The 22,029-nt window shown below is 45.6% G+C and overlaps 1 pseudogene; it reads left to right on the top strand.

The window, feature by feature from the left end:
• The first annotated feature begins 15,957 nt into the window (after positions 1-15,957).
• Positions 15,958-16,418, top strand: LOC120837520 (annotated as a pseudogene).
• The last annotated feature ends 5,611 nt before the right edge of the window (positions 16,419-22,029 follow it).

Below are 22,029 nucleotides of genomic sequence, written 5' to 3'. Positions count from 1 at the left end.
AAGGAGGCCGTTCCGCATTCAGATGCGTTCAAACCCAAATCTGTGGTTTTCGTTTTCGCGTCGCCAGTCGTATGCCCGTGGCACGAGTGGAAACTTTGGTGAATCCCCGCGCTCCCCACATTTGTATGATTTACTGTTTTAGTGCTTTTCGATGACGCTCAACAAGTTACAATTGCAATCGTATATGTTTATTTCCACAAATGCTTAAAAATTGTATAAATATAATTTTGTTCAGTAAGCGGCTTATCATTACGATTAGCCCTCCATATTCTATCGTCCCTAGCCATATAACTCACCTGCACAAACCACGTTAATATGCCTTTCAAGGTTTTTTTTATATTATAAGTTAGGCTTTAACCAAACATCATGCCTATCTTGAGCCTAGTTGTAAACCCGAGACTGGGGGATACGGACAAGGGACAAACACAGAACGACACGGACGAAGTCTCAAACGCAGCTGCAGACTTTATTTCACTGGACAAACATATGTGTCACTCGCCACCCTTTGTCCCCCTCTTTTTCCTTCCTTTTCCCGAAACCCCTACCCCTTCCCTCTTCCTTTTCCCAGGCCTCCGTACATTCCAGTCAAAAATAAGTCGAGACGGTGCCAAATCAAAGTTGCCGACAAATCCCGTGTCAACACACATACACCGCGACATCCCGAGGCCACTCCGGTTCTCCCAAACCAGTCGCAAAGCATATTCACAAAGCAGATTCCTTGTCAACACGCACACACCGCGACACCCCGAGGTCATCCCGGTTCTCTCAAACCAGTCAGCCGCAAAGAGTTTTCGGCTTTAAGTGGACGGACGCGTGACTGATGCACTCGGCAGACGTCTTTATCCTAATGGTCTCTCTCACTAATCTTTTCATGTCGTTATTTCCCTTTTCTCCAATCTTTGGGTCTCCCCAGTTCGGAGAGCAGTAGGCACATTCATTCAAATGTTTGACAATTTCTGAATTCGGATCTTTGTTTTTTTACATTTCTTTTATGTTCTGTTAATCTATCATTCACACATCTTTTGGTTTGACCTACATAAATGACACCACATTTCATGGGTATCTCGTACACTACACCGAACTCGCAAACTGTAGACTTCCCTCTGTGCGCCTTTTTACACTGGTTGGGTGTTCTCAAAAATGGGGTCAGCCGGTGCAATCTAAAATCCCTCTCAAAAGCTACGTCGGCGCCGAACTTTTTTGCGCACGCCTTTAGGTTGTGTGAAATGTCATGGTGGTATAGAATAACCGCCCAACGACCCCCCCCCCCCCCCCCCCCCCCCCGTGGCTCAGGACTTCCCTTATTTCCCGAAACTAGCTTTTTAATCTGTCCAATTATGTTTTTCTAATCTGTCCAAAATGTTTGTCCAGTGAAATAAAGTCTGTAGCTGCGTTTGAGACTTCGTCCGTGTCGTTCTGTGCTTGTCCCTTGTCCGTATCCCCCCAGTCTCGGGTTTAACTATGCTCAATTTACACCAGCTAGCCTGCACCCTCACCATTGCTTAAATGCCTATCTTCCTTGCTTCTTTGTATCGTTGTATAAACCGCTCCCTTAAATAGTTTGCACATTTTTATGCTTCATTTTTTTTTGTCTGAATTAAGAATTGAAGTTTTGTTACAACCCCCCCCCCCCCTCCTAGAATTTGAAGGATACAAAAATCTAGGTGCTCAAGATGGTTGTATTTGTTCCGTGGAATTTCGTGCCTAAAATTATCATTCACGGTAGTTTGCGCTGTCCTTCATCAGTCGTTTTCTTGTTACCATGTCTGGTGCTTCCATAAGCAACTAAACAGCTATTCTTTGTTCTCCTAATGTTTGCCGTCTCTTCTCCTCAGATTTGCAGTGATATAGATGAAAACGAAGTGTGCGGTTATGCTCCAAAATCTCTTTTTGCCTCTCCAAAAGGAACTTTTGGCTGCTCGAACAGCTGCTCCAAATTGACTACTACCAATCACATCACTGCTCCTATCACCTGCCCCGGCTCTTTGCTCGTGGGTATGACCGGGAGCGTGATGACATGGTGAAAGAGAGGCGTATGACTGGTTTAATGAGGACGTAGCTTCCACCGCAGTCTCAGCTTAGAGGTGAACGAAGTATGGTGGCTGCAGCACCAATTATCTAACTCTGCCATTGTTTGGGCACACACTCTGGCCGATGTCACTTGATGTTACAGAGAAAATTGCCTAATCTCAATTAACCTTATGCGTAATTGCTTGGTTGTCTGACAACAATGAGAGCGTCGCTATTTTAATGTTAGCAAGTGCTGTCGGTACTGATGCACGGTGGAGGCATCGGAGACAACCGTACGAGCAGTGTGAGATGGCGCGGCAGCTTTGTTTTCCGCCTTCCGACCTTGGAATGTGGGCGATCAGTTTAAACAATCTACCACAACTGTGTGACGAAACTTTCGGATGCCTGTGCACACGCTGGCGACAACCCGCAGTATATAAGCTTCCGCAGCGAAGGCGTAGGACTTGCTCCGCTGCTTCGACAAGGTTGTTGGCAGCGTGCACAGGCCTCCTAGAGTGTCATCAAACAGTTGCGATAGGTTGTTTAAACTGTTCGTCCACATTTGATGGTCAGAAGGCGGAAAACAGCTGCTGCGCTATCGCACACTCCCCGTACGGCTCTCCCAATGCCTCCACCGTGCTTTGGTACCGACGAAGATTGCCATCATTAAAAATGCGACGCTCTCAGTGTTGTCAGATCCCCAAGCAATTTCGCATAAGGTTTATTGAAGCTATTTGACTGGTCGCCGTCTTAAAAAAAAAAACAACAAAAAACAAACAAACATGGTATATATTGAAGGTTTTTAGTACAATGAATCATACCAGGGTGGATGCAAAAGGGACCGGAATGAATTTCTGAAAGGTGGGCCGTTTGTAGTACCAGCTTCTACCGCTAGCAGCGCTTTGCAGCACCCCCTTCCGAGGGCGTTTGCTGACTGGCATTGTCTGCTATAAATATTTGTTTCCAAGCGCTTCAAAAAAATTTTTTTTTGCAATGTCTGATATCAGGGAGCAACATGCGGCTGTGAAATTTTGCTTTAGGAAAAATTGTTCTGGAAACTCTTGTAATGCTTCAGAGAGCTTACAAAGAAGATGCTAATAAGAAGTCGCGAGTGTATGAGTGGTTTTCTCGCTTTAAGACCGGTGAATTATTGATCAATGACCAACTTCGTTCAGGGCGACCCTCAACGTCCTCAAAAGATGAAAACAGAAAAATTTGGGCATTGTTCACTCTGAGTTTGTTCCGCTTGGTAAATCTGTTAATCAAGTGTTTTACCTGGGAATTTTGCGACACTTGCGAAACTCAGTAAGGCAGAAACGCCCCGATATGAAGGAAAGGGGGAATGAAAGTTCCATCACAACAATCCACAGCAGACACTGCCCTGTCAGTGCAACAATTTTGTGGCAGAAAGGGCACGAGACCACTTCTCCACCTCCTGTATTCTCAGGACTTCGGCCCGTGTGACTTTTTTAGAGCGCAGCTCTTAGGCGCCCGTTCCCGGCTTGAGCGGCGTCGCCGTCGCCGTCGCCGTCGCCGTCGGCGTCGGCGTAACCGCGAGTAACCCTCGTAACCCTCGTAAGGGTTACGAGGGTTACGAGAGTTACTCTCACGAGGGTAACCCTCGTAACCCTCACGAGGGTTACGAGGGTTAGTTACCCTCAAAAGGGTTACCCTCACGAGGGTCACGAGGGTTATGAGAGTTACCCTCACGAGGGTTATGAGAGTTACCCTCACGGGGGTCACGAGAGTTACCCTCACGAGGGTCACGAGAGTTACCCTCGCGAGGGTTACTAGGGTTACCCTCACGAGAGTCACGATGGTTACCCAGGTCACGTGACCCCCTCCCAAGGTCACGTGACCCCCGTTGACGTCATCGCCACTGATGACGTCATCAGTGACGTCACGGATGACGTCACTGGCACCCGCATCGTCATCGTCATCATCACTGATGACGTCATTAGTGACCTCACCGGCATCCGCATCGTCATCATCATCATCGCTGATGACGTCACCAGTGACGTCAATGATGACGTCATCAGCATTGTCACTTGACCCCCCAAGGTCACGTGACCCCCCGCCACCCGAGGTCACTTGACCCACCCCCCAGTGCCCTTCCCTCCTCCTCCTCAAGAGCTGCGCTCTAATTTCGCATTACAGGGAGTTGTAAACGGCTTTCATTTTTTCTTTTCGCCCGTATGAAGCGTCTTGAAGGGAAACCGTTTGGTGAATGTGGAAGGTCCTTCAAGTCATACATTTAAAAAAAACGAGGAATGATTTGAAACTCTTGTGGAAAGAATTCGCTACATGCCGCTAGATTTTTAGCAGACGACACCGGTCGGCAAACTGATCGGGAAGGGTGTTGCTTAGCGCTGCTAGAGTCGGATGCTGGTACTAGGAATGCCCGGTTACCTGAAATTAATTTGGGCTATTTTGGGGTACCCCATCATACTTTTGTTTTATTGTCGAAAGTTTGGTTCTATGGCCCAGTATTTTTTTGCTTGGTGTAAATCATATCCCTTTTTGTGTTATACATATTTTCAGGTATTCTTTTTTAGAATGGCGAAATGACTGTGATGTTGCATATTTGGATTATTTAATGTGTTTCTAATGCATACATAACATTGTTTTTTTGGTTAAATGCTTTCTGTTTTCATGTAAGTTTATTGGTTTGTTTCAGATTCAAAGGTGCCAATACGAAGGTTGCAAGGTTGTTTCTGGCTTCAGAAAGTATATATATCATTACTATAATTATACTAGTTTGACAGTCCAGTGCTGGAAAAAGACTTCTTTTCAGATTTCCATTTCCACAATGTTTCAAAAGTATACCTACAAGGTTGTTTTAAAAGTTTAGTTATTTTTTAAAGGAAAATATTTTCAACATGAACTTGTATATGAGGTTTGGAAAATAAAAGAATACAAACGATTGCCAACTGAGCATTTTGTCGCCATTATAGGCACTTTTTATACATACAGTATAGTTTTGGTTGTAATGCCCTAATGTTTTGAGCTTCGTACACTGTTTATATGAAGTGTACCCATGCTTGGAAAGTGCCAACCTTTTGTGGTCCACAGAAAACTGAAAGATTTAAAATAATTTGATACGGGTGTATATGTTATCCGAATGCAGCAAAATAAAGGGAAACCTCGGCTATGCTAGCTGTTTTTGTTTCTGTTACATACAATTGTACACCAATACTTTTTTTGCACACAAGTTTAATTTAAAGGATTTTGAAGTGGAGCGAGTAGAGCGACTCATTGGTCACTCGACCAGCGCGGAAAAGCGTGGCGCCAGCGTTTGCCTGCTACAATTATGTCACCTATCTTGAAGCACTAAAGTTAAGGGAAACTAGAACCAATTGAACAACACAAGACTAAGAATGATATTACCTTCAGCCGATTACTTACTAGGAATGCAGATACTATTGTAACTTTTGCTGATTTTACACACGCAGACGAGCGTGGGGCCAACATGGCTTTAGTAAGCTTATCACTGCCTGATTCTGAAACCGAAGCTGACCGGGAGCATGCCGGGCGGTGTTACTTTAGCCAATCACTTTCAAATCATGTTGCTCATCGAAGCGCTAGATTAAGAAAGGTGTCTAGCCTGCCAATTTAAATGCACAGAGCACTTGTATACCAATAATACTTACAAATACTCTTTGTATTAGTCTAGTAAACAGTGGCACTCATTTTCCTAATACTTGTCAGAATATGGTAGGGTATATATACGATTCGGGTCGATAGGGTGGTTAGAGTAGAGAGTCGCGCAGGTGTTGTGTCGGAGTTGTTTGTGCCTTGTTGTACTGCTGACATTTATGTGCCCGTAACAGTGTTCGGTATCTTGGCTGGTGTGTGTGTTGGTGTATGAGTAGCTATACGTGTAGTAAGTAGGTCAGTAGTATGATTTGGTGCATGAGCATACTTTTTTTAGGGTTAGTATTACACTTCCGAGGTGGCGCAAGCTGCTGCTTGATTCAATAAGCTAAGTGTTAGCAGTCCTGTAGCTATTGATTACAAAAAGCTGGCACGCGATCCACTGGGCTCCCTACGTGCCTCTCAGTTTGTTAACAATCGTAATAATTGTGCCACTCAGCCAACTAAATGACTGTTCTCTGTCGAACAGCTGCGAAGTGCAGGCAGCAACAGATAACCACGTCGGTTGAGGTAGGCACAAACAAAACAAAAAATAGAAAAAGAAAAGAAAAGTAACGGTGCGTTGGTGCGAGTTTAACGCCTCCCTTCGGTGTCAAACACAGGTGCCCAGCGATTCATCGCCGCATATGACAAGCATACGTTGTGTTCAATAAAGTCAGCATGCCCATTCCTCTCGTAACGATTTCTTTTTCGAGCGTTCTCCGCCCGCGTTAAACAAACAGTCAGTCTATCAATTTAGCGAGATGCCGTCGGGGGAAATCGCGGCGATTCCGGCACGGACACTGCCGTCCTTACAGGATATAGGTACGGTACCGGTGTCTAAGGACGAATGTTTAGAGTGTCTGATGACGCTTGGAAGACGTCGAATAGGCGTATGCGGCCTGTTCTCTCACTCGGCCTAAAAGCCGTGCTGTTCGCTAGGCCTTACCGGGGACTTCGAGCCGCGCAAACCACCGCCATGTTGCTTTAAGGGGTAGTCAAATTTGACTCCCTGCTTTTTGACTACGTGCAGGGTCATCATTTTTACCCTAGGGGTGCTTATATTTGTATAAACAAATATAACATAAAATACGACAGTTTGTATAAACAGAAGTTATGGCCAGAAGGCTTTATCTTTCACCAAATTTTCGGCAGGCTGGACGACTCTAGAATCTTTGAGGATGAAGGCGCGTTCACACTCTTGTAACCGAGTACGACCGAGAAAGACTTCTTGGGACCGGATGCACTGAGCGGAGCTGGTCCTAAGAGATCGCAAAAGGCTTAAAGACCGGTTTGGTCTCTCTCGGTCGCACTCGGTTGCAAGAGTGTGAACGGGCCTTCAAATTTTAGCAGCTGAAAATGTTTAAGACACTCGAAGTGTACTACCAGAATACGCGTGGTTTGCGCTCCAAGTCTTCCGAGTTAATTTCGAATATTCTGTCTTGCTGCTTTGATCTAGTTTGTTTAACGGATACTTGGTTCTGCACCGGCATTTCTGTTAAAGTTATTTTCCCTCAGGTTATTTTGTCTATCGTCAGGATAAAGACTACGAAAAAACGGGCATGAAATTTTGTGCTGCTGTGCTTATTGCAGTGAAGTCTGTAGTTCAATCCCACCAGAAGGTGAATTTTGAATCTTATGCGAAGTGTGTCTGGGTTGAGATTCTAGCGAGTGGTGGTTACAACTATTTAGTTGTCAATTACTATTTCCCTCCTTTGTATGATGACGCTGTGTTCATTGAACACTTCGAGTAACTTCAGAAAACGGTAGATTTTACTAAGTTTCGCGTCCACAAATGCGGCGACTTTAATTTGCCAGGGATTGACTGGGCAGCTTGTACCGTTTCATTTTACGGCGAGCGTGATTTCTAAAAAAGCTTATTGGCTGCTTTCATTTTTAAGCTTTCTAGATTTTTTTCAGTATAACACACTTTTGAATTCTTGAGGAAATCTACTTGACATGTGCTTTTCAGACGCCCAGCTTGGCATTGCAACCCCCGATTTGAACCCTTTAGTGCCTGTTGATACTTATCACCCTCCTTCTACTACGAAATTCTGCAAATCGTGCAGGCAACGAGTAAACAATAATGCGGGGTAATACTCGTATTCCGGTGGCAATTTGCTTGGACTGTATCAATATCTGGAGCAATATGACTGGTCAAATGTCTTTAAATATGGTGAAGTTGAGTCAGCACTTGAGGCATTTATCCCGAAACAACTAGCACACTCCTCTCATTATCCGAGTTGGCGTTTCAAAAATTTAAAAACTGCATCCCTAAAGAAATACACATTCATCGCATGTTTAAGAAATGAGGATTGCAGATATGGTATCAAACGTTCACTGTATATCGTAGCGTGGTCAAAACACTTTACGAACAAGATAACAGCTTGTACTTAAATTGCATTGAGCATCGTCTGACTAAAAACCCTAAGAAGTTCTGGCGCTTCGCTAAACAACACTTGCGGTAAAATCGACCAAATATTTGTCTAAGTGATGATGCTGGTTATCACTGTGGGCAAAAAAAAAATTGCAAATCGTTTTGCTGATTTTTTTTAGTTGTTGTTATTCGCTGGCACAACAAAGTGGCACGCGCTTTTAGTGACGTTGGTTTTTAGAGTGGCGATCTTCTCAATACTTCTACGGTTGAGGAGGACGATATTTTAGAAGCCATAAGTAAACTTCAGCCTAAATTATCTACCGGTATTGATGGCATACCAAATTTTATAATTAAAGGTTGCTCCTCTCCTTTTGTACCCGAGTTGAAGCATATTTTTGACGTGTCCCTAACTCAGGCAATCTTTCCTGAGCTCTGGAAATACTCGCTAGTTATTTTCTGTTTTTAAAGCCGGTGATTCTACTTTAGTTAATAAATACCGTCCTATTTCGTTGTTATGCGGCTTCGCGAAGGTTTTCGAAAAAGTAGTGTATAAGCGGATTTACTTTTTTTTGAACCGAACTATATTTGAATTCCAGCACAGTTTTCAAAGGGAGGGTCCGTAGACATAAATTTATGCTCTTTCTTGAATCACTGCGCTCCAGTAGTTTCCGGAAGGAATCAGGTTGACGCGATTTTCTTTTTTATATCAAAAGCCTTCGTCCGAGTCAATCACACATTATTGTTACACAAGCTTGCCCAGGATGGCTTCAGCCCACACCTCTGCGCCAGGTTGTCAGACTATCTCGGTCATCACCGCAATTCGGTTGGTGTTTCCGGTAGCTACTCCGATGAGTTTATTTTGAGTCCCGGTTTGTCATATAGCTCAATTCAAGGACCCCTGTGATTTCTTTTGCTTATAAATGACATTGTTTCTTGCGTTAAGGTAAGGGTGCCAAGACAATTCTTTTCTCTGATAAAATTAAGCTTTTCATAAGTGTCCAGTCAGTATCTGATTGTTCCAGTCTTTAAGATGATGTAGATTCTGATTTAAACGATGTACGAAAAGCTATTTGTCACTGAACCCACAAAAAAACCAGATCTACTGTGCTATTTAGAAAGCGCGAGAGAATTTCCTTTGCGCACACTGTCGGGGGCGTCCTAATTCTCCCCGTATTTATTTATTCTGAGAATACTGCCGGGCCAACTTTTGAGGGCCAAGGCATGGTGATGGAGGGATAACGTCAGGGAATGCTAGTGCGCGTACATACAGGCATGGAAATAAAAAAAACTGCTAACTTATTCATTGGCAACAAAGAAAAGATCATCGCTTGCACTAGCAAACGAAGCAGCAGAAACAATAGCTGTCACGCTGTGGGGCAACGCATTCCACTCGCACACGGTTCGAGGAAAAAATGAATATTTAAAAACATCTTTCTTGCAACGGAACTCACGGAGTAGTTTTTCATGTTTCTGCCTTGTATCACTGCTATCATTATACTGCATATACTTACCAAACTTCAAACCAAATTTATCATATATTATGTTATGCAAAAATTTCAAACGTTTTATTTCCTTCTACGTGATAACTCGGTTAGACCGGATGCTGCATACAACGGTGTCACACGTGAATCTTTGCCGTACGAATTATCATTTGTTAGAGAAATTAACATATCTCTTGACAGCGCGCTTTCCTTTAATAATCATGTTGTTACAACCGTATTTACTGCTAATTTAATAATCATATTTACTGCATTTGCATAAGTCTTTGATTAGATCCCGGTTAGAATTTGTCTCTGTGATTTGGAATTCACTAGCCTTTTTGCAAGCTGTCGTGATTGCAAATGTACAGAAACGAATGATTAGAAATGTATGTGATAAGTATATTGGAAGGGGGTGTTTCTACCACTACGAATCATTGCTTCAGAGGTTTCTATTGTATAAACTGACTGTGCGAAGACAGTACCGAGATTTTTTATTTTTACACAAAGTTATCAATGGTGAGGTAAACTCGACGGACTCATTGCAGTCTATGGACTTCCATCTTTCACCCCGAATTATTAGGAACAGATCACTTCGTTACCCGTCCTCTACACCATCTGTATCACCTCATTTGAGGATTCAGATTTATTTTAATACTGCTTATCTTATAACTTTAATATTTTTATTGCACATCAGGATTTTATGCAACAACCACACGAATGGATGCCTCTGCCTTAAGCAGGCCAAGTAAAACCTTGCCCTAGCTTTTTTTTCTGGTCGTTGTCAGTTTTGTTATACTTTGTATTTTTCTTTTATATGCATAATACTTCACACATGTTTCTGCATTACACAATATACCGCTAGGTTTTTTGCGGGCACTGCAAAAGCAAGTATTATAATTATAATATACTAATAATAATAATAATAATTATTATTATTATTAATATTAGTGTTGTTGTTGTAATTGTTCATGTTGTCTAGGTATTGGGACTCTAAATGGCCAAACAAGTACCAGAGTTAGGCTACTCTGTTGGCTGTTCGGTTGTAACATGGAATCTTTGACTTATGTTTGGCCCTTTCGCAATTATTCGGCGTACCCAAAAACAAGTCAAGCTTGGCGTTTCTCAGGCTAATGAGAGACACAGAAAAGTACTTTGGTTCTAACTAACGCCTTGAAGTAAAACCTTATTTGGCCTAGGTTGGGCCCCTGCTACTTCTGAACTTTGGCCGCGTGAAGTATTTTTCTGGCGTGCTGCCCGTAAACTGTTACAAAAATGTACAGCCCAATATTTATTTTCATATAAAAGCTTTAAAAGTCATGTGCAGTACTCCGGCATAATTCATATCATGAGTTAGCTAACGTTTTAGTAGGGTATTATGAATTTGGTAAATATACGGAACTGGTTATCTCTGTGATCTATGTTTTGTTTAATAACTTGCATGTATAACTTTACTATGGCTTCGTGCGAGGCGCGGAGCAAAACTTTTCAACTAATCTTGATGATTAGAGATTCTCACTATTATATAAGCTAATCATTTGTAAAGGTGGAATCTTCAAAGCACGTCAAAAATAACGTGAGATGCGGCGATAGAATAAAATAATAATTTTTTTATGTTTGCTGACTAGGTAGCACGCCAGAGAAGGCCTATCTTTGCCCTGGTTTTCTCAAACCAAGGGAACTAGCTTGGGCCTGATAAGGTTTTACTTAAAGGGGTATAGTTAAAGCAAATGCACTTTTTTTGTATCTAGCCAAAAAAATGCCAAGGCTTGCTTTTTTTCTGGTTCGCCAGATAATTGCCAGAACACGAGAGCCAGAAGTGTCACGCGAAAAGTGAGCACGGGTATTGAGAAATCTTCGGTGATCCCGACGGGTACGAAAACACTCGACCGCGGCGGTATGTTTACGTGGCTTGCGAGGACTCGGCCCGCTGATGACGTCGCTTTGGGTTCCTCCGGTGTTGAAACGTGTTTTCGTAGCGTCAACCGGTTTGCTCCGAGGTCGATGACGGCGCCATACTCGCAGAGAAACTCCCTTTTGAGGATACCGTCCCTCACACAGTCTTGCAGAACGACGAACTTCACAGGGCACGTCTTACCGTGGATCTAGAAGCGAGCACTGCATCTCCACGACTTAGAAAGAATGCCTTGCGGTCTTCTGAGCAATCACAAAGTTCCGTCCGTACTAGTACGGGCGCCTGTTCCGTGTAGTCACGGACCACAACTCGCTCTGCAGGCTTGCGATTCGCGAACCTCAAGGACCCGTCAGGACGTCTCGCTCGACGGAGTCTCCGACTACAAGAGTTCAACGTGACTGTGGTCCACACGTTAGGCCGCAAGCACATCGACGCCAACTGCCTGTCCAGGGCCCCCGTCGTTACACCTTCCGGCAGCAGCGACGACAATGGCGACGAGTACTTCTTAGGCGCAGTGAACATCGACGACATGGTACGACGTCAACGAGAAGATCCCGAGCTGCGCGAACTATTAGAGCACCTGGAATGGCGCTGAGGGTAGCATACCATGTGTTTTCTCACGAGCCCTGCCGACCTCGCCAATCGACAAGGTGTTCTTTACAAAGAGAACTTCGGGGGAGAACAAGTCGCCGTGGCTGCTGGTAATCCCGACCCACCTTCGAGAGGAGATCTTTCAAGCCTGCCACGGCGACCCGACGTCCGGGCATCTCGGTTACAGCCGGACGCTGGCCCGCATTCGTAAAAAGTATTACTGGCCCAAGCTCCCCAAAACCGTCCACCTATACACACGATCATGCCACGAGTGCCAGCGACGCAAGGAAGCTCCGACGAGGCCGGCTTGCCTCCTGCAGCCTTTTCCTCCGCCAACTGCACCCTTCCAGCTGATCGGAATGGACCTGCTTGGCTTTTTCCGCCGTCAACGCCGGGAAACCGCTGGATAATCGTCGCCACAGATTACCTCACGCGGTACGCCGAAACGAAAGTCCTTCCTTCGGGGACGGCTGTGGAAGTCGTGAAGTTTTTTATTGAGTCGATCGTCCTCCGGCACGTCGCTCCCGAAGTTCTGATCTCAGACCGTGGATCATCGTTCATGGCCCAGCTGACGCAAGAAATTCTTCGTCTCAGCCACACCAGCCACAGTCGCACCATGGCGTACCACTCGCAGACCAACGGGCTGACGGAGAGATTAAACAAGCATCGCGGACATAATCTTCATGTACGTCGACGTGGAACACAAGACATAGGACGAGGTGTTGACGTACGTCAGATTTGCCTACAACGCGGCAGTGCAAGAGACCACCGGGGTGACATCCTTTCACCTGGTTCATTGTCTCAAAGTAACAGCAATGCTGCATGCGATGTTACCCCACGAACCGGTTGTTGTTGATGAAAGCGACGACGTCCAGGTGGTTTCCCAGCGGGCAAAAGTCTGTCAGCTCGCCAGACTCAGGATTAAAGCCCAACAACGTGTCGACACTGGCCGCTACAACCTTCGTCGTCGGGACGTCGATTTGCCCCCCATGGTCTCAGCGAGAAACTCCTGAAACGGTATTTCGGACCCTACAAGGTACTTCGTCGGCTTGGAGATCTGAACTATGAGGTGATGCCCGATGGAACAAGAACATCATCGCGCCACCCACCTCGACCTGAAGTCGTCCACGTAGGTCATGCCCCCGAAGCCGTACTACACTCGATAGGAGTGAGGATCTTAGGTGTTCTATATGACTCTTTAGCTTGCCGTTCTTTTTATTTGTTTTCTTTTGTTTTGTGTTGCATCGGGGTGATGCACTTTTTAAAGGGGGGAGTAATGCCGCGCACGCAGGTGGCCAAGTAGGCAGCGCCGCCGTGGCCTAACGGTTAACGTGCTTGCCTGCCATGCGAAGAGCCAGGGTTCGGTTTCTGAGGGCGACGCGTCTTTTATTCGTTCTTGCAATTTAGTGTTTTGGTAAATTCGAGAATCATGTTGCTTGTTTGAGGTCCGAATGTTCTACGCGCCAAACCTTCTACGCCGATTGTTCCAGAAGCCAACGCGTTTACATAAGGAACTCCGCGTGGCGAGCCACAATCAGTTGTCTCTTCAGCGTTCGACTTTGCGTTTATGCCGACTTCGACGCCCGCGACGCTCTGCCGTTATCTTCTGTTTCCTTTTTCTTTTTGGACAGAAGTTCGCCTCATTATTCGTTTCAGTTTCCCCGGTTATTCTTTGTTTCCTCGCCTGTTCATTCGTGACAATATTCGTGGTAAACGTGCAAGTTTTGTTTTGTATATATATTAATGGGTTCAAGATAAAAACGAGTTTCTGAATAGCTCCCTCATATTAAAGATGTTCTTGGCAAAATTAATTGTTCAACTGACAGTTAAATTTAAGGAGCAGATTTAGGCTCTTATTTTTGTTGAAAGCAAGGCTTATAAGAAAGAAAAGGGCTCCGCCAAAAAATAATACCCAATGTTGATTCTTCCACAGAAGTGTTTTATCGCCAAAGCACCCAATATCTCATTGGGCAGCTCTATAATCTCGACAACAGCGCGGTTGAGAAATATATTTCCTTCGATGAGGGGCGCTCTCAAATGGTACGTGAAAGTGTAAAATGTGCTTCGCGAAGCTGGAAGGAAAAACCAGCAAAATAACGTGCACTGCGCTTTGTTCTTTTTTTCTTCTCAATATTGCTAGTTTATGAAACTAAAAATTTACCCATATTCTGTGAAGTGAAGGGGTGAATTTAAATGAGTAAGTTTTTGAAAGCGATGTTCAGGAATTATAATCAAGTAGTAATGACGGTACCCCGTTCACCACATTAAGGTACAGCAGAATAGACGCTTTAGCTTATATCACGTCACTTATTCTATAGCCTGTTAAAGGTAAAAGGTACAGTACTAACTCTTCCTACAAAGCCCTACACTCTTTCTACTTTCACAAAGTGAACGCTAAGGAGGAGGCGATTTCCTCCTTGCGTTTCCAGCATTCCTTCTGTGAAAGTGCAAAGAGTGGAGTGTTTTACGGGAGTAACCTGTCCAGCACTCTTACTGCGCTAGTCTTGCGCACACCCTTATACTTCGTCTTCGTTTTTTGTGCGCTGTGTTGACTTTACTCTTCTCACGTCACCGATCATAGTAACTTATAAATACATGATACCGGCAAAGAATGTCATTTCGTGAAAAACCCCGCTCATCCTTATTCATGTTTCTCAAAACCACAGGGAAACATACTACGTGATAGTGGTCTTCGTTTAAAAACTGTACATTTAAACGGTTTTGCCATCATAGATCACTCGTAAAGGCCAATTAATTAATATTTAAAAAATAAGTTTCTTTAATTGAAGGCATCAAAAACGTATCCGAAATTGTTGTTCGAAATAATAACCGAGTTCCTACTATAACCGGTATTTAAATGTTGTCACCCAATTTTAGCGGGCCGTCATGGGAGCAAACCTTGGTACTTTTGTCTTTTTCGTACAGTCCACAACATTTTCTTCCGTGCCTGAACTGGCGACTGCGCAAGGAGAGAAATTGAGTGACTGGGGCTGGTGCTGCTAAACAAATTGCATGAAATAAGACACGAAACTGAGTGGCGAATAAATGATTTTACGTCATTAATCCACAATCAATATGTAAAACAAACTAAATGAGACTGCCACCGATCATCTAGCTGATTACGACTACTCGCGAATTTCGCTTACGTATCTTTACTTAGCTAGTTTGTCACAAATATAAGAAGCATTAAATCTAGCCAAGCTTACTTTGCAACGTCGTATCTCTAGGTTATCTACATTTTACAAGATATATTACAAGGGTTCTGTTAACAAACCTGGCGGAACATGGCTTAGGGGAAGTGAAAAGGCGTTTCGTGAAACCGCCCCAGATAATATATCTTCCAGAATCTCCAAAAATTACAGCCTTTAAACGAATTAGTCTGTGTACACTTCATATCCAAATCCGGTATGCGAAATATATTCCGCTTAGTCGAGCCTAGGAGAATTTTTTGGGAAATTTTCTACTCGCCAGATGAAGTCCGGGAGTTGTGTCCTCAATCACGGAATGTTTCAGCGTCACAGTAAAACGAACAGGACGGCAATATCATCTAAACTGTCTCTTTTTTCTTTTTTTTTTCGCAGGAAAGTTTACTTGTACATTATTCGAGCGCCGGTTTCCAGCCGTCAGCACATGCAGTATTTCGTGAAGCTTTTTATGTGAGTTTTTTTACTTCCCAATTATAATGCATTATTCCAGCGCTCCTTTTATGGAGAAAGGACACTAGAGTGTAACATAAAGTCGAGGATACAAAATAAAAAAAAAAAAAAAACGCTACTGAGTTATATTCTTTATATACTCTTTTTACGAAAAGAGTCAAGCGAATTTAAAGCTTTGCTAACCATAATGCCATTCAACACAGTTATCTACACTTTAGGTATCATGAAGAGCTCACGTGGAATGCACGTGTCAGTCACATCAAACCGCAACTTTCCGTAACTATCTAATTAGTTTATCATTCCTTGCTTTATTCCCACCTTTCATATGGCATTTTGGCCAGGGGCACCACAACAAAGGGAAACTATCATCAACAATCGGTGTTACAGAATAAAGTGCGACGTATGTATGCTGACTCATGGAGATATACAGGACTTTCACTGTGATCCACATTATGTAATACACAATACGATGAAATCGGACCAGATTTATTAGTTTACATTAGTAATTTTTATTCATAAAATAAGCTCCACGTAGAGTTCAGTAAAACTCGGGACGGTAAAGCTTACTGCTTTCAGGCTCGAAGAGACCAATGCCTAGGATTCGAACGAATTACGGCCTGAAAAAAAAACTTACCAACCAAATAACCAGTCTTCTTGATACCTTGGTAGGAAAATGTAATTATTCAAACTGTTTTCTCATATATAAAACCAATGTCAAACGTTTTCTTATAAGTAAAAAGCAAGCTTTTAAAAATTAATAGGTACGCAATCAAGCATTATGTCGAGTAATTCCATACAACCTGTGAATATCAGCGCTGTGTTACCGGGTGTGCTGCTATGAATTCATGTAAATGATTAATGCCGGTATTGTTTGGTACTATCGGGGAAAAATGAAATGCGAACAGAGGAGCGCGTGGCTCGCGGTACAGGCTGCGCCGCCCGGAAGTGAGCCTAGGAGCGAGGGTGCGTGGCCTACTCCGACGTGTTCACGCCCCTCCCTCTGCGCTCCCCGAGCTTCAGCAGTGCGCCTCTTAGGGCGCTGAAAGCTATCACCGCTATCTTTGCTGGCTCAGCGCGTGCGGTGCAAAGAAGCTCGCCGCACTCGCCGAGCAGGCAAAGATAGCGGTGACAGCTTTCAGCGCACTGAGAGGCGCACTGACGAAGCTGGGGGAGCGCCATTTGAGGGGCGTGAACACATCGAAGTAGGCCACGCACCCTCGCTCCTAGGCTCACTTCCAGGCGGCGAAGCCTGTACGGCGAGCCACGCGCTCCTCTGTTCGCATTTCATTTTTCCCCGATAGTACATAAATAAAGCTTGTATTTTTTTTTTATGCAAACATTAAAGTTTTTTTTTTGTTTGTTTGCTCTAGGATAGTGTAATTCCTCTGGTATGTGCTTGCTTCTTGTGATATTTGGTGATGCATTAAACTAGCAGTCATCTATTTTTTTTTCCTGATAGCGTAAGTGTGCGGAGGGCGAGTTCGTCTGCTTCTTGCGCAGGGGGTAGCGGTGACGTCAGAACGCCGAGCCCTGATTGGCTGATCGCGACCCCTATCTGAGCGTCGTCTGCTCCTTTGCAACGTCGTCTGCTCGCAACGTCGTCTGCGTCTGTCTTACCTTTTCTGCGACTTTCGGAAGTGCAGAGGCCAGATTCACGAAACGATCTTACGCCAAAAATGTGCGTAAGACAAAACTTAAGAACAAATTCGTATTCACGAAACGAAATTTTAGTAAGTTTTGCGCAGGTGACGACGAAATCCTACGACAGCTCCAAAGCTATCTTACGCACTTCTTACAATCAAATCAGCATGGCCGACAGCGTCGCGGTCGCGACGACCGACGGACGTTTATTTTTTTACGTGCGCTTCTCACGCGTCCCGACTTCAAGCAGCAAGAAAAAAGTAAAGAGTACTTGAAACAGACCACGACGAACAAGAACGCTGGATCCAGAAACACCCGGGAAAAGCTCCAACGGCCACGATTCCACCGAACGCGACCAAGCGAGTTCAGCGGTTAGGCCTAGCAGGCACTCCGCGACTCGGCGACCGGCTGCCCACGACCGGCTGGCGTGGTGAATGGAATATGCCCGCGCGACCCTTGTGAACCCTTCCAGTATTATACTTTGATCGCTGACCTCAATTTTAGATTAAGAGGTCAATTTCTTCCTCTTCTTATCTCCTTGTTTCCCGAGGCAACGGTGAATCTCGCCGGTGAAAAAGCGGTGAATCTCCGACAGACGCAGGAAAGGTAAAGCAGCCATCGCTTTGACTAGCAGACGTAAAGCAGACGACGTTAACTGCGCCAACCCGCCGACGCCGTTAAAGAATGAGGGGTCTCGCCGCACACGAAAGGTGGGAAAATGTATTTGGGAGTTAACTTGCGGACACTAACACGCTCCACTCTCGGTTCTTAGCAAACAAACCTCGGCGTCACAGGACACCTCGCTAGTGAGTCCTTTGGACTTCCCTCCTTGATGCGCGTCTGCTAGTTGTTAGACAAAAACAACGTACTGCTCGAGTTATTTCGTCTGCCCTCTCTGAAAGGCGAAGTCGAGCTCGCTCGTAAAGACCTGCATTCCGAAAGTCGCAGGAAAGAAGACAGACGCAGACGATGGTGCGAGCAGACGACGTTGCAAAGGAGCAGACGACGCCGAGATAGGGGGTCGCGATCAGCCAATCAGGGCTCGGCGTTCTGATGTCACCGCTACTTCCTTTCTCATGCGCAGAAGACGAAAATGAGCTCAGTTGCGAGGCGTATACTCCGCGCAACGAGGTAGAGGGGCTTAGAGCGATAAACCGGGGTTCCGGTCTGCACTCGAAAGTGACCCCCATAAGGAGGCTGCCATTGTACGCAAATTTGACCACACGTCACATGACCAAACCAAATACGTGACGTCACAGGAAAGATGGCAGCGCCCATGCAGCGGCTGGCCCCAGCTGGGCCGGAGCTTGTCGGATACTTTGTTGGTTGTCGTTCGTCTCGGCGAGTTGATTTCAGACGCGGAAGCCGTCATATGAGACCGGTCGAAAGCGAGTTCAGAGTTCAACGTGGTGTTTGACGTAGGTATAACGTGAAAATACGGAGGAACGGTGTGCATTTCGCTGGTGACCGACCGGGATATTGCCACGGAAGAGGCAATCTGACCTACGTTGCTCGGACCTCGGATTCATTCGGATACCGCTAGGATAAAATTTAAGGCGACGTTTCTGTGCTCTCGTTGACCATCGGAATCTTCGAGGTTTTCAGTGAAGCGTGTGCAATATATTTGGATACACAGTTTAGCGACGGAAATTGCGTGAGTAGTGCTTGGCGGTGTGCAATCGTGGTGCAGCTTCGATCAAATGACCGAGGGCTTACTTCGGTTGTGCGGCGCACCGGAAGGCTGCCTTGAAGCTGGTAGTTCCCGTGCCGTGCTGAATGATGCTGTGCTGCTTACAAATTGTTCCGGCGTAGAAGTGCACTTTCACGGAGCACAGGTGTGCGGCGCACCGAAGAGCTGCCTTCAAGCTGGTAGTTCCTGTGCCATGCTTTAGGTGATGCTGTGCTGCTTCCGAAATTGTTCCGGCGTAGACGTGCACTTTCACGGAGCACAGGTGTTGCAGTTGGTATTGATCCCGCTGGTCTGTCGCACGTTTCGTCAACACAAACGTTTCATCCACACTCGTTACGCGAATTGCAAGCTGTCCGGACATTGCATCGAGCGTGTTACGTACCCAGCTCACGCCGCTTTGTGGCAACAGTCTGCAGTGGCTCATTACCAGAAAAGTGGTCCCACATCCATTTCAGTTCAGTTCGTCCACGGCAGTCGCCAAACCCCGAAGGAGAGGATTTATTCGGACAGAATGCCACTAAAGCAATGCAGCTTCTTCAGTGGTCAGGATAGATTCTCTTCTGCGAGTTTTGTTATACTGTCACGGATCCTTGTTCCAGTCCTATCTTCTATCAATATTCACTATTCTGGGACACTGCAGGTCATGCTCAGCAGTAATCGTATGTTCTGGTGGAGGTGCTGGGCACCCATAGCCCAATTCACTCTGTGTGAACTTGGCGGCTCTTCAGCCGAGTTACTCGATAATGGGACACGGCTGGCGGACTATCCTGCGTCTTACACCCCCGTCGAGCCGTGAGCAAAGTCCTGACCCGATCCTGGCAGAACAACCGCAAGACGACCGAATACCACAAAAAGTAACCTCGGAAATACACCACGAAGCACCTGAAATCCGAGCCAGTTGCTGCTACCAGGAAAAACCACCGGAATTCGGTCTCCTGTCAGAAAATCCGAAGCTGACTAAGCCAACAATGACAAACCTGTAGCAGCAAACCGTGTCCCCTCCCACCATTGTTTGCATGCCCGTCACAAATCACACTCCGACGCTTTTTCACGCAAGGTGTATGAAGACGTCAAGGACTGGATTGAACAATATGACAGTGTCGCCCGCCACATTGGGTGGACAGACAACCAGCTCCTGCAGAACCTATACTTCTCGTGGAAGAAACTGCCGGCGCTGGTCTGAGAACCATGGATCCTCCTTAACGTCATGGGAAGTTTGCAAGATCGAGCTGAAGCGCGCATTTGTCAGCCAACATCAACAAGAGAGAGCCGCATTCTTGATTCTGTCCAGGACACTGCCCCAACGAGAGCGCCACCGCACTCGTGGAGGATGTTTTGCGCTTGATCGAGCGCCCACGCCCACGCCGACCTTGATGCTACAGAAGACAAGAACCTAAGAATCCCATGCCCCTCACGGGAGGGACAACACCTTCGGCAGCCTTGTCCGCAACCCCCAACAACAGTCGAAGTGTTCATATCACCGAGGCTTCCAACATGAAATGTGCACTGCATGCCCGAGCCTGCCACTATGAACAACTTCCCGGCGTCTCGACACTCGAGTTGTCCAGCTACTACTTCGACGCCAGCCTCCCAGGCATCCACGACATCATCCACGACGTTGTCTGGGAGGAGATCAGGAAGCTACTTCCTGCCATCAGTTGCCTGGCTTTTATTTTGATTGCCGAGATTGTTTCGGAACAAGTTTGACAGGTATTTCAACCGAGACTTCTGCGAGCGAAGCGGCATCTGACAAACCAAGGGCAACTTACGCCACAATGGCACGACGACCGCCACCAAATGTCTCTTAGTATTCAATGCCAATTCAATGAGACACTGTAACGCCGAAGCGTTCCCGAGATTGTGTGTAGGTTTGTGCTCAACAAAGTACACCGAGGAAAACGTAGGTGATGCGAATGAGCGACCGAAAACCACTTTGCTTCCACTGCATGAAGCCGACCATGTCTACCAAAGCAGCCCGTACCAATGAATTGGTCTGCGATGGTTCGTGCCAAACGACCCTCGATTACGTCTCGAGGAGCGACCACGGGAGATTAAGGATTACCTTCGGCGACCTTTGTCCCTGATGCCGAAGGTGCTGAATCGAAGATTCTGAATCCCTGATTACCCCGAAGCTCCTCATGTCCATCACCTCAACAAGAGGTAAGCACGACAAAGCAGGTGAGCGGCGATGCAGTGACAGTGGATTTGGTGTTGGTTGTCGTCCAAGGACAATACCTAAAAATTTGCTGACATCAATTTTCTGTGTCCACTCCACGAAGCACACAATTTCCAACTTTGAGGGAGAATGCCCCTGAGTGACTTGAAGGAATAGAATGGTTGGTTGCTCTCAAAAGTGAACTGCAAGCATCACCAGACTTGGATAGCAAACAAAAATTGTTGCCAGCTATCAAGTCAACGGTACAGCAAAAGGCACAGCCACGTAAGCAATACATGCCCGAGCTTGCTGCATTGATGCCGAAAACTACCAGGAAAATTTTCGGATTAGAAGCCAGCCCTGCAGCTTCAGTGCATCAGACGTCAGTGGCCGCACATGACGTATGATTACAAGACAGCATCAGTCGGTCAAAGTTGCCACTCGACCAAACTGAACACCGACGTGCCAGGAGCGTCATCCGACAACAAGGTCCACAGGTACTACAACTGAACGCCTGACACGAGACTGTCGCAGAAAGAACTCGTTATGGAACCATTTCCTAAGAATCAATAATTATGTAATCAAGTGGAAATAAACATATTTGATACACTAACCAGATAAACATATTTCCGCTTGCCTTCATGCCTTGAGAGTCTACACACCGAGAATTGTGTCCACTGCACGCTCTGGACCTTACGAGGACACTCGCATCTCTGACCCTTCAATATTAATTAAGGGGTCATACCAGACTGGCAGACTTCTTGCAAGGGCCTGCACTCGTTCAACCTTTCCTGAACATGTGGTGCATCCGAAAACCAACTCCAGAGATGTGAAAATGTTATTTATTAATTTATTCCTTCCAGGGGCCTTCGTAGGCATTGCA

Source organism: Ixodes scapularis, unplaced genomic scaffold (assembly GCF_016920785.2).
Source record: "Ixodes scapularis isolate PalLabHiFi unplaced genomic scaffold, ASM1692078v2 PGA_scaffold1__304_contigs__length_218370807, whole genome shotgun sequence".
Classification (NCBI taxonomy): Eukaryota; Metazoa; Arthropoda; class Arachnida; order Ixodida; family Ixodidae; genus Ixodes; species Ixodes scapularis.
This window is presented reverse-complemented; position numbering and strand designations above follow the sequence as displayed.